The sequence below is a fragment of the Coffea arabica genome, chromosome 4e (genome assembly GCF_036785885.1).
Source record: "Coffea arabica cultivar ET-39 chromosome 4e, Coffea Arabica ET-39 HiFi, whole genome shotgun sequence".
NCBI lineage: Eukaryota > Viridiplantae > Streptophyta > Magnoliopsida > Gentianales > Rubiaceae > Coffea > Coffea arabica.
Window position 1 is genome coordinate 33,505,190 of NC_092317.1, and position 13,402 is coordinate 33,518,591.

Sequence of the window (13,402 nt, forward strand, 5' to 3'; positions counted from 1 at the left end):
TGTATTATTAGACTTGTGTTGTAATTGGATGATTTTGGAGCCTAATGGAAGGGCTATGTTGGTAACATTACTTGTGTGTGATTGTGGGTCTGAATTGAGAAAAACAATGAAGCCATAAATGGCTGGAAAATAGGTAAAGCCAAAAGGAGTGCTGCCCAAATTTTCACTTGAGGGTTAGGTAAATATGTTCGCGACTTGAGTAAGGATTTAAGGACGAATCTAACTTGAATTGTCTAGGTTATTCGAGTCCTCTTTTGTAGAGGTATATAAGCTAGAGTTCGGCCAAAACTTGTACCCTTGAAAACATGAAAGTAATGACTAATGGAAATACGTTTGCCTCGTCACTTCGACTCAACTGAAAATTTCAAGGTTTAATCGCTTCAACGTTTCAAAGTTTTAAGAGCGAGCATGAGTTTACAAATATTCTGCAAATAAGTTTCAATTACTTGATTCTCATTAAACGAAACGTTTAAGTTTCGAATCTTGATCGATTTTCAAAGCTCTTAAACGATGCTTTATCGCAAATTTGGACTCCAAACCAGGAGTACTACCTAGACGTGATCTGTAAAAACACTACATCTTTGGTGAGTGCTTCCAAATACCTGATTGAACTTGACACTTGTGTTTAATATGTGACCAATGTGATTATATGATATATGAGTGGATTGATAGGGCAAGAGTGTACTTTATCGCACTTGTCCTAAGGTGATTTGTTCTTGTTCATTGATTTCAATTGAAGTGATATACATGCATATGAGTTATATCTTGTCTGGAATTCCAGAAACCCTGTGGCTAGTTAATCGAATCGAGCCGGCAAGGGCTTGGTCGATTAGATAACGAACCCTGGGTAGTTAGTGTTGTCGAGTGGAGTGTTATCTCCTCGACTAATCGATAAACTCGAGTATTACCACCAGTGTTTATCCTGGAGTTCGGGCCCAATAAGGGGTTTGGTTGGTGGACGGAGATTGGAGTTAAGTGGTGTACTACTGGACTAATTACCTTATTTGAAAGTTGACGGAGTGTCAACTACTATTTGATCAAGTTATGGTGGAACTAGTTTACCAAAGCAACTGTATCATTTTACGTGATATATTGAATATGAAATGTTGGCTGTACAAAGTGTATTGCTCATTTTCTTGACTTGTTATGCTCGCTATTTCACTATTATGTTACATTTACTGTTAATTAATGGTCAATTTGTTATTTGGAACATCACTGAGTTTTAGCTCACTCCGTTAGTTTTGTTTTCCTTACAGGGGGTACGAGCGAGACGCGAGATTTGTAAAGACTAGCGTAGTCTAGTTGTTTTGAATTTTGAAATTGTACTCACGCTAGCACCCGACTAGAGTTGTTTGTACTTGAATTGTAAACACTTTAAAATCTTTTGGTATGTAGAGCCTTGTATCTGGATTGAGCATCAATGTATATATTAAGTTTGAACTTGTTGCGTTACTTATTTTCTTTGGATAAGTTATTTTGTCGAGTTTCGAGTGAGTGAGTTCTGGCGAGAGTTGGGCAGGCGACTCGCTAAATCCTAGGGTACGCCCTAGGGGGAGGTGGGGTTGTCACAGGTGGTGTCAGAGCCTAGATTTGAATTGATCTAGGTAGATTGAGTGATTTATACTTGATATTCCTTGGTTATAGCTTGGTTATGATAGGTTAGGGTTTAATACTTGCGAATAGACCTTTAGCCTCGATTTATATGTTTAACTTGCTTACTTTTGCAATGTTAATTGTAATGTAGGTTATGGAGGGTAAAGATGGGACTGGGGGTGCTGGGCCATCTCAACCCGTACCTACCGACCATGTGCACCTTGAGGGGCCTATCTGCTGTGTACTTACTTATCAGGAGCACCCTAGTGGACCTGTGTGTCGCTGGTCTTCGGCGCGAAAGATCCGACATTACGACTGTTGGAAGGCTTACTCCTACCCCGATCAGGTAGTACTTGCAGTTGACGATGAGAGGAGACGATTGGATAACGCCAATCATAGGTGCCAGACGGAGATAGAGGGTCTCCAGGCAGTTATCCGAGAGCTTGAGGCTTCGGTTCTGGAGGAGCAAGAGTGGACTAATGCTTTCAAAGAGCAGGCTCAAGCGGCTAATGATCGCCTTGTTCAGGTAGTTGGAGACGTGAGAGACCGGACCGATCGTATCTTAACTGAGTGTGGGGCCCTAGTGAAGGGTGTGGCTCAGGACTTGGCCGGGAGGGTCAAGGGCCTACGGTCCCTAGTGATCCCTAGGAGGCTCCTGAGGAGGATCCTAAAGAGGACCCGGAGGAGGAGCCGGTTGCACCTGCAGAGTCGGTTGGGTCGGCATCTACCTAGATTCCTAGTTTAGGGTTTGAGGGATTTTTGTGAGGTAGTTAGGGACATAGTGGGATGACACGTCCCCTTTTGTTTTTGAATTTGACGTGTTAAGATGGATGCAAATAGGGTTTGTTTTGTTCTATGTCCCTTGGCTAGTATAAGCCTTAAACCTTTGACTTAACTAGGTTGGCATGTATAGTACTTTTAACTTGTTATGTAACTTATTTTGTTATGTATATAAAGGAAATGTTTATTTTGAATGTGTTTTAGTGTCTCTGTTTTATGATTTGGAAATGTTTTATTTGAGCCATACCTTATTTTATTTGTATTTATATAATTGGTTAGTCAAGAATCATGAAAGGTAGAAGAAGTCAGGATCAGGGAGCTACTCGAGGGCGTGGCTCTAATCGTGGCCGTGGGGGTAGACAGGCACAGGAACCGGTGCGAGAACCGAGAGGGGAAAGAGAGGAAACAGTTGGACTGCAACCTGGACCTTGAGCGGAAGGGGGGATCAGGTGGCAACTGTGATTCAACAGATGACTAACATCCTTGCTCATTTGGTAGAGCAACAGGGTCAAACCCCTGTGAATCAATCTAGGGATCCTGAAATGGGGCAAGATAGGGCCCTAGAGAGATTTCAAAAGTTCTCTCCTCCTAAGTTCCTGGGAGGACCGGACCCTGAAGTAGCGGAGAGATGGTTAGAAATCATGATCAATATATTCGCCGCTCTAAATTATGCGGAGCATAGACAGGTGCAATTTGTTATTTTTCAATTTGAGGTCCAACCAGGGCTTGGTGGAATATAGTTAGAGCTAAGTGGGGGAGAGAGGGAACCGCATGGACCTGGTTGAATTTCGTGCGGGAGTTTAACGAAAAATACCTCCCACCTATCGTCCAAGAGAAGAGAGAGGACGATTTTATTAAGCTCCGTCAGGAAACTTTAATTGTAGCTGAGTATGAGACCCAGTTTACGAAATTATCTAAATTTGCTCCCGAATTGATAGCTACGGAGCAAAGGAGGGTACGGAGGTTTGTGCAAGGGCTTAATGTAGAGATACATGAGGCATTGGCGGTGGCCCAAATTAACACTTTTACGGAGGTTTTGGAGAAGGTCTAGGGAATAGAGATTGCCAGGGTAAAAGTGAGAAATTTTCATGCAAAACGGAGAGGGACGCCTGGTGGAAATCAACGGCCGACACAGAGTGAACGGAACATGCCACCTCCTAAACCGATCGTGGAGCTGGATGTGAAAGGTTTACGGGTACATCGAGGGGAGGTACTCCGAGAGGAGGCCAAAGTGGAAGAGGACAGGGAAGAGGTGTTCCACAGGGAGGCCAGACCTCTGCTTCCCGAGTATCGTGTGAATATTATGGGAAATCGAACCATACCGAAGATAACTGTTGGAGGAAAGCTCGAAAGTGTTTAAGGTGTGGAAGTATGGAGCACCAGATTGCTAATTGCCCACTAATCAATGATGCTTAGTTAGCTGGCAAATCAAACGCAAAATCGACCAATGTAGGAGGGACCAGGTCAAGGGTGCCAGCCAGAGTATACTCATTGGATCAGCAATCGGTACCTGAACCGATAGATGTAGTGGAAGGTACGATTCCTGTTTTCTATCGTTTAGCCAAAATTTTGATAGACCCTGGTGCAACCCATTCTTTTGTTAACCCCACATTTATGCTTGGAATTGATGTGAAAGTTGAAAGATTACCATATGACATAGAAGTAAGGACACCTACGGGTAACCAAACTTTGCTTGTCAATGAGGTGTATAGAAACTGCGACATTTGGATCGGTGAGCGAAAATTAGTAGTTGACCTCATAAGTCTAGCCATTAAGGGGTACGATGTTATTCTAGGCATGGATTGGCTAGCTAATTATCATGCCTGGATAGATTATCGTATGAAGGTAGTTGAGTTTTGCATACCGGGTGAGGCAACTCTAAAAATAGATGTGAGGGGTATCCTAGCCTCATCTACTCTTATTTCGGGAATTAGGGTTAGAAAATTGCTTAGTCATGGGGCACGGGGGTATCTAGCATTTCTAGTTAACACCCCAGGAAAGAAGATTAAACTAGAAGATATGCCGGTGATCAATGAATATCCAGACGTGTTCCCGGAGGAGTTGCCGTCATTGCCACCTGAAAGGGAGATTGAATTTAAAGTTGATCTAGCACTTGGAACTACTCCCATTTCAAAAACCCCAAATCGAATGGCACCCGCCGAACTTAAGGAGTTAAAATTTCAATTGCAAGACCTGTTAGAACGGGGATTCATACATGAGAGCGAGTCACGATGGGGCGCTCCAGTGCTATTTGTCAAAAAGAAGGACGGGAGTTTAAGATTATGCATTGATTATTGAGGATTGAATGCAGTAACCATTAAGAATAAATATCCTTTGCCCCACATCGATGAGTTGTTTGATCAATTACAAGGGGTTGTGATGTTCTCTAAGTTGGATCTCCGACAAGGGTATTATCAATTGAGAATTAGAAAGGTGAATGTGCCAAAAACGGCGTTTAACACTCGATATGGGTATTTTGAATTTGCGGTAATGCCTTTTGGCTTAACCAATGCCCCAGCGGCATTTATGGATCTAATGTATCGAGTGTTTTAACCCTATTTGAATAAATTCGTGGTGGTGTTTATTGATGATATTCTAGTGTATTCGAAGATAAGGGAGGATCATGAACAACACTTGAGAATCGTGTTACAAACCCTAAGAGAGCACCAGTTGTTTGCTAAATTTAGCAAGTGTGAATTTTGGTTAGAGAAAGTGGCGTTCCTAGGCCATATAATTTCAAAGGAGAGACTTACTATAGACCCGGCTAAAGTGGAAGCTGTAGTTAAATGGAAACAGCCAGAGAATCCTACTGAAATACGAAGTTTTTTGGGTCTAGCGAGGTACTACCGCTGGTTTATAAAGAATTTTTTGAGAATTGCGGGACCCCTAACTAATTTGACAAAGAAACAAGGAAAGTACATTTGGAATGTTAAGTGTGAGAATAGTTTTCAAGAGCTTAAAAAACAATTGACCATGGCTCCGGTGTTAGCTTTGCCAAATGGGAAGGATAGCTATACGGTATATATCGATGCTTCGAGAGAAGGGTTAGAGTGTGTTTTAATGCAAAATAGGAGTGTGATTGCCTACGCATCTCGGAAGTTAAAGTCTCATAAACAAAACTATCCAACCCATGACTTAGAACTTGCAGCGGTTGTGTTTGCTTTGAAAAAATGGCGGCATTATTTATACGGGGTGACATTTGAGGTATATACGGATCATAAGAGTCTTAAATACTTATTCTCTCAGAAAGAGCTAAATCTGAGACAACATCTGTAAGGATCGAAGACAACCTAAGAGGGGGGTGAATTAGGTGGTTTAAAAACTAGCCAAGATGTGAGTCACTTTTTCTCAAACTTGCCCTTTTTTTCTAAAAGACCTCACAAAGGAACAATTAATGAATAAGCAGAAGCAATTGTGAGTAGAAGAAATAAGCAGTTTATATTGCAGGACAGTAAGTAAAGAGATGGAATAGCAAACCAAGTTTCAAACTCGACTTGAGTTTGAATATCACTTTATATAGCAAACTTCTTCAAGTTGATCAACTTACAACCAATCTCTTGTGTACAAAGGAAGGATCACTTCTTCCTTGCCTCAAGTCTCACTTGATCAAGCAAGGAAATTTTATAATCACTCGGATAACCCTCACAAAACTATACTATTGAAGAAATTGAAACACACTGAAAAGCTTATTGAAAATTACACAACTAAGAGTACAAATCTTCTTTTTGGAGTATTCTCACACTTGAATCATTCAAGATCTGATGTAATCTCAATGTGCAAAAGTGATTCTGAAGTGGTTGACTATTTCTATTTATAAGAGACCAAAAATTACTCCAATAAATGCTGTTAACGGATAGAAGGCAGCTAAAGAGTCAACTAGCCGTTGGTGGTGTCAGACGTCCGGTAGGCAGATTTTTCACGTCCGATCACAGGTAATGAGTTGAAGAAATTTTTCTTGAAATGTTTAGGACGTCCGGTGCTTCAATATTTTGCATCCGAAGTGTCGCACCGTTTGTAGGACGTCCGGTACTCAGGTATTGTTCGTCCGAACGAAGTCAATGAGTTTAGAGAGCTAGGTTCATTTGCTTTGGACGTCCGAGAGTGAGTTCCTTATGCGTCCGAAGTTGCTTGAAAATTGTCGGACGGCCGATGCAGACTTTTTGTGCGTCCGACACATGCTTCAACATTTGTTAGCCAGTTTTGCTCCAAATCTGAAAATATCTATTTTGGGGAATATTAGTGTCATCCATTTGTTTTGTCATCATCAAAAGATACGGACTGAGATGAACAATCTCCCCCTTTTTGATGATGACAAAACAATGGATGGAGCAAAAGAAATTTTAAGTACAGCTCCTCCTTACACATACTCCCCCTTACATAATGCATCTCCTTCTTTGCATCTCCCTTCAGCTCAGAAGAGGTTGACTCCCCCTCACATAGAAAGTTCAAATTCAATCCATTTTCCCCCCTTTTTGTCATCATTAAATCAACCATGGCCATATTAAATCAACCATGCTCAGCATTCATGCAACAAATCATGAGTCAACAAATCATAGGAATACCAAATTCATTACGGACCAACAGACACTCATCCATAATATTGTCCAACAATGTCAGACATTCATCCAAAAAACATAGGAATAACAAGTCACGAGTTCAAAGCACATAAAAATATCCAAATATTCTTACAAACCAGCAGTGAAAGAGAAAGTAGAGGTTTTAATACAAAACACATAAATTTTAAAACGCAAAGGATGCCAAGAACTAATTATGAACTACCATGAGGTGCATGTGCCTAGGGGTGCCTAAAATGTGATCTTGGAGGATCCAGACCTTCTTCTAGCCAGACGAAATTGAGCAGGGTCTTCTTCCTCAGTGTCCTCATCCTCATCATCGTCATTCTCTTCTTCAATTGCCGGAGCTTTTCCCTTGTCTTGTGGTTGAGAACTGGAGGCACGGTACTCTGGGGTGGCCTCAGTGGTTGGCTCAGTTCTAGGCTCCTTTCGGTGAGCATTTTCATTTTCAGGAGGAATGGGAGGTACAAGCAGATTCCTTTTGGCAAAAAAGGTAGCTTGTTGATCAGAAGTCATGGTCATCATCAAGCCACCTTCAAGAAGCAAGATATGTTATTTGAGATCCTCAAGCAGAGTGATGACCTCAAGGTTGGATGAAGGAAATTTAGAGGCTGATTTTCTGGGATGAATGGTGAAGAGTGTCACATACATTGACTGGTCACGAGGAGTCCTAGGGGTGACAGGGGTTTCATGAAGATTTTTTCTCTTGGACTTAGAGACAGTTTCTTTGTAGCACCAGTAAGCCTCAAAAAATTTCAAATTTTTTCTCTCAAAATAAGCCTTTGAAAACACAGTTGATGCACTCTCTTTTGGGGATTTGCCAAAAAAAGGAATTTCAAAATGATTAAAAATAAGAGTCAGAAATTTTCCATAGAACAGTTTCCTACGGCTGTCAGAACTTATCTTGAGTAGAAACTTACATATTACAAAGTCAAAATCAATTCAAATTTTTTCCAGAAAACAGTAGAACAAGTAAAGTTCCATTTTATTTGCATCAGTTCGGTGGCCATTAGTGGGCACCAACAAGTTTGAAATTATGGTAAAAATAATCAGATTCTGAGGGCTCAGATCCTCCAATCTAGCCTCAGCAGGAGTATTAAAATGAGATTGAAAGTAGATCATTAATTTTGCAACATGAAAGTGATGGTATGCAGAGGAAAATTTCTCGTATGAAAAGAAGTTTGTAATTGTACCTTTAAAACCACTTTCAATTTTGATTTCTAAAACAGAGCTAACAATGTCAGGATTCAGTTCAATGTTAACAGAGTTGATGTGACAGCCCCACCTCCCCCTAAGGCGAACCAGAGGGTTCGGCGGGCCGCCTGCCCGACTCTCGCCGGGAATCAGTCGTTCACTAAAGTCCTCAAACGAATTACAAGAATAAACCTCAAATATACATCACATGGTCCACAAATATACATCCAAGTCTCCAATAATTACATGTCACAAATGCAGCGGAAACAATTCCCAACTATACATAAAATGATTCCAAATCCAAACTGTACAACATAAAGGCCATCCAATCACGCGCACAAGTACTACAAGCCTTCCTTCGCTTTGAGCCCTGTGGAGGGGAATAAAATATTTTTGGGGTGAGCTAGAAGCTCAGCGAGTAACCAGAAAATCAGTAATCAAATCGATTTAACAATATTTCTTTTCAATGATGTCATAAATCAAATGATAAGTCCAGAAACAATTACAACATTTACAAAACATTAAATATGGAGTATCAATAATTCAAGAAACATGTACAATGGAAAGCGATAGTAACATTCATGAAAAGATACGTTCGTTCTCCTGTCATTTCCTTTTTTTTTTTTCATTTGAAATTGCATCATTTTCCACCAACCTCCACCAACCTACAAAGGTAATACTCGAGTATACCAAACGTTCACCCAGGTCCCTAATCGCCCGACCGAGTCCGTTTCTGGATCGAGACGACCGGTAACAAGGGGCAATGGCCAGTTCAGCCCAAAAGACTTACATTCATGCGCAAGTAGCATTTAATCATTTATCATGAAAATTTCACATTGATTTAGGTCGAGTGCGATAAAATACACACTCGCCTAGAAAGCTCGTTTTGGAAATCATTCAAAGCACGTAACACGTTATCAATCAATAATACAAGTCATGAAGTCAAGGAAATATATCAAACAAGGAACACTTTCATATAAGCAAGCATGATATGCAAGAAAACAGTTCAAAAGTAGCTTTGGAAACAGTTCAAAAGTAAATAATGTAAGAAACATTTCACAAGTACTTTGGAAATAGTTTAGGGTCACTCACCTCCATGGCTCAGAAACCATCCATCATATATCATTGCCTTGCTCAAATCCGAGTCTTAGATCACAAACTCAATGCAAACAAATCCCTTCAAAGTTCGGACAGCACTTCCCCTAAATTTCTTTACTTTTCCAGCCATCAATGCTTCATTATTTCCTCAGCCAGTCCCAAAGGTACACACACAACAACAAGTTCATCTAATAGTCATTCAGCAAGTTCCAAGTAGTACTAGTACAAGTCAAGCTAGGGAAAAGTCCGGAAATGAAAGTTAAGCTCAAAACCAGAAAAAACAGTTTTGACGTCATTTTACGGTAATGGCACCAAAGGTACTACGAGTATCGGATGGAGGTTCAAGACCCACCGTTTCGAAGCTAAGAACCAGGGCTACAACAATGTAGAAGGTCACTCAGTCCAAATCCCAGCACAACTAAGTCAAATATGCCAAATAACAAACCAGAACCGTAATTGCAGGTTTACAAATTACACTATGCTGTAATCAGTACAACTCAGTCTAAACAGGTCCAAATGCAGAAATTCCAAAGGCATATGGTAGCTAGGACATCAAGATATATTTCATCAGAAGACCTCAATACCCAAATCCAAAACAATTCCAGTCAAAACAACCCATTTCAGACACAGTTCTAACATCCTGATGAACCCAGAACAGCAATAGTAATTTCGGTTTATCTCATTCTAAACTACTCCAATTGACCTGAAATTTTACAGGCACCCTTAAAAAATCAATACCTACAACTTTCATGTTTTGAGCCAAGGCCAATTCGGCATCTATCTATGACCTAAAAATTCGGACAGAATGTTCATCACAAAACCCTCACTTTTCAATTTTTGGTCCAAAACAGAAATTGGTTGCAATTAATCACTTTTTCCACCTCCTAGAGTCATTAAACATCATTTCCAATCATCACACATGACCCCATAATCATATTCATATGAAAACAGAAAAATCCCCAATAATTATAAAACTTCACCAATTCAACCAAAATCAAGATTTAATCCATAAAAGTGCATCTTATACCACCACCGATCATGAATTGAACATCATTTGAGCAAGGAGAGGGGTCATTCACAACTCACCTTAGCAATACAAGAGATAGAGCAACTAGTCACCTTAGCTTTCCAAACAACTCAACAAAACACCTCAAGACCACTTAGCAAAGAGATTTTATGGAATGATTTGGAGTTTTATTGGTTGGATTTGAAGATTGAGCAAGAAATAGAAGGAAGAAATTGAGAGCTTTTCTTTCTTTTCCTTTGAGAGAGAGCCGGCTATGAAGCTTTAGAAATAAGGATGATTTTTGGCAATTTTTTGATATTTATTTGGTAAAGGTAAAGGTAAAGTCAAAGACTTAATCTTATGGTGACACTTGTCACCTTTTGGTTCAAAACTTATCTTTTTGTCTCTCCAATACAAATATCTTAACACCTTGTAAAATAATATCACTAAATACAAAATTCCAAGAAGTTGTCAAAAATATATTGCGTTTACCGCACTTGCGGGTCCCACGTTCAAAATACGCTTTTAATTTCTCAAAAACTAACCGATACTAGAAAAATCATTTGAAAACTATTTTTGCTCATAAACTTTATCTGGGGAATTTTTCTAATAAAGAAAATGAAGAAAATGCGGGCGATTAAATAAAATAAACTCTAGAAAATTAGAAAATTTTCGGGTTCTCACACTTATACTATTCGGGGCGTCACAGTTGACACGATAAATGAGATCAGTATGTGATCTGTCTTTCCTAAGATTAGCAAAAAACTGATGGAGCATGTTAGGATAGTATGTGTTTGGAATGGTTAACAGATGGATCCATTTTTGGAATTCAAATAGGTTGAGAACGGGTTCAAGATCAAGCTTACGAAATTCGTAGGGAATTATGGTCCTCTGAGTGATGAAACCCTTCTGCGAAATGCATTCAAACCTGTCTCTGGCTTCATCGTCGATGAACTTGGGTAGAGGAGTGGGTTCAGTAGCAGTTTGAGTCTCAGGCTGCTCAGGCCGCTTTTTTTTCCACTATGCTGAGCAGATTGTGCAGCACTTTGGACACCAGACCTTGTCCTTGGTGATTTTCTGGTAGATGGTTCCTCATTTTGCAGATCCTCAGCAGTTTTTCTGTATTCTGCTGATCCCTAGAAGGATCAACAGTTTGCTTTTCCTTGGACTGAGCAATGCTCTTCCTTTTTGCAGTCCTTTTACCCTTCCTGGGTGATTTGGTGACAGTTACATCTGCATTGGTGGGCTGCGCTGGTTCCTCTTTGTTGTCACTCACTGGATGCTCATCAGATTGCTGTTCCTCCATCTGCTCAATAGATGGTTCAGCAGATGGCTCTCTGGTCTGCACATTCTATTTTTTTCTTGCTGACTTTGTCGTTTTTCCACCACGATTTCCAGTTTTCTTCTTGGGTGATTTGATGGAAGGTTCAATGACTTGAACATCTTCATCCTCTTCATCATGCAGTTTGAAAGAGCGTTCGGCACTTACGGATCCCCCTCTGATCCTTACCATGATTGAAATGCAGTGGTGTTTGTGTTGTGTGATGTAATGCAAATGAGTATCAAACGGTGAAAGAGTTCAGTATTAACTACAGTGGATGCACAAATTGTCCACAGAGAGTGAGTTTTAGTGACTTAGGGTTTTGGGTAGAAATTGGGATTTATAGTGTAGTTGGCGGTTGCGGGGAAGATATGAAGTGCAATAAACACACAATAGGTGTGAGAAGGTGTCGGTCAGAGTAATTTGTTGGAACTTGTTCCAAAGAGAGGCGAATTTTGAATTTTGAACTGAGAGAGAATGTGAAGAGTTGCGTCCGAGATGAATGGTAAGAATGAACTGAATGATGCTGAGAATTTCTTTATAAGACTCAATTTTTGAGTGTTGGACGACCGAACCAAATGAAGCATCCGACACAATCGTCCGAACCAAAATTTTTCTGGAAAAGGAATGAAGAACACTGTCCGACGTCCGTTCTAACTCATTGGACGTCCGATAGAGAAAGGCCAGAGAAAAAACATAGAAACTTTTTTCTGAAACGACCAGTTTTGTTCTCAGATACACAAATTGATCCAGTGGGAGGGCTTTTGTGAGGATATCAACAATTTGATCTTTAGAACAAACATATTGAACACAAATTGTACCCTTGTGGACAAGATCACGAATGAAATGATGCTTTATGTCTATGTGCTTAGTTCTAGAATGCTGAATGAGATTTTTTGTCAAATTGATGGCACTAGTGTTATCACAATACATAGGCACACAATTATACACCAAACCAAAGTCATTCAATGTGTTTTTCATCCACAACAGTTGAGCACAACAAGCACCAGCAGCAACATATTTAGCCTCAGTTGTAGACAATGAAATAGCATTCTGTTTTTTGCTAAACCAAGACACTAAGCAATTTTCAAGAAAGTTACATATACCGGTTGTACTTTTTCTATCTACCCTACAGCTACCAAAGTCAGCATCAGAGAATCCACATAGAGGAAGTTCATGACACTTAGGATACCAAAGGCCAAAATTCAAGGTTCCTTATAGATATCTAAAAATCCTTTTTACCGCATTCAAATGTGATTCCGTGAGAACCTTGAAAAATATATACATATATATACATGTTGCATTTGCATTTTAGACTCTTAATAACTTTTATCATTATTGGTTCTTGAATAAGTATGTAAAAATAATTTTTAAGTTACAAATAATCTAGTTGTGCAAAATATTAAATTATTTAAATTTTTGCCAAGTTAAGTTAATAGTTCCTAATGTAGGTTATTTTATTTCTTTGATTTTGATTCTTTGAATTTCGATAGCTAATTTTAAGTGTTAATAACGTTAAGTGTCAACGGGAACCTAGAATTAAGACGAAATCGATTTTAGATCAAAACCTTTATAATTACACTTAGGACGTTGAATCTCGATAATTGAATTTTTACGAGACTAGTACACTAGTAGGCTATCGAATTTCATTTGGGGTAAAATTTTGGAATTAGTTTACGAATGAGAACTTAAGTGGAAGGTCGAACAAGTTGTTAAAAGACCAAAGTAGCCTTCCTCCATTTCAAATTAACCATGCAGCCATGGAACCTCTTTAAACAAGCTTCAAATTCAAGCATTTCCATCCTTATCGGTTCCATTCTTCACACCAACATATAA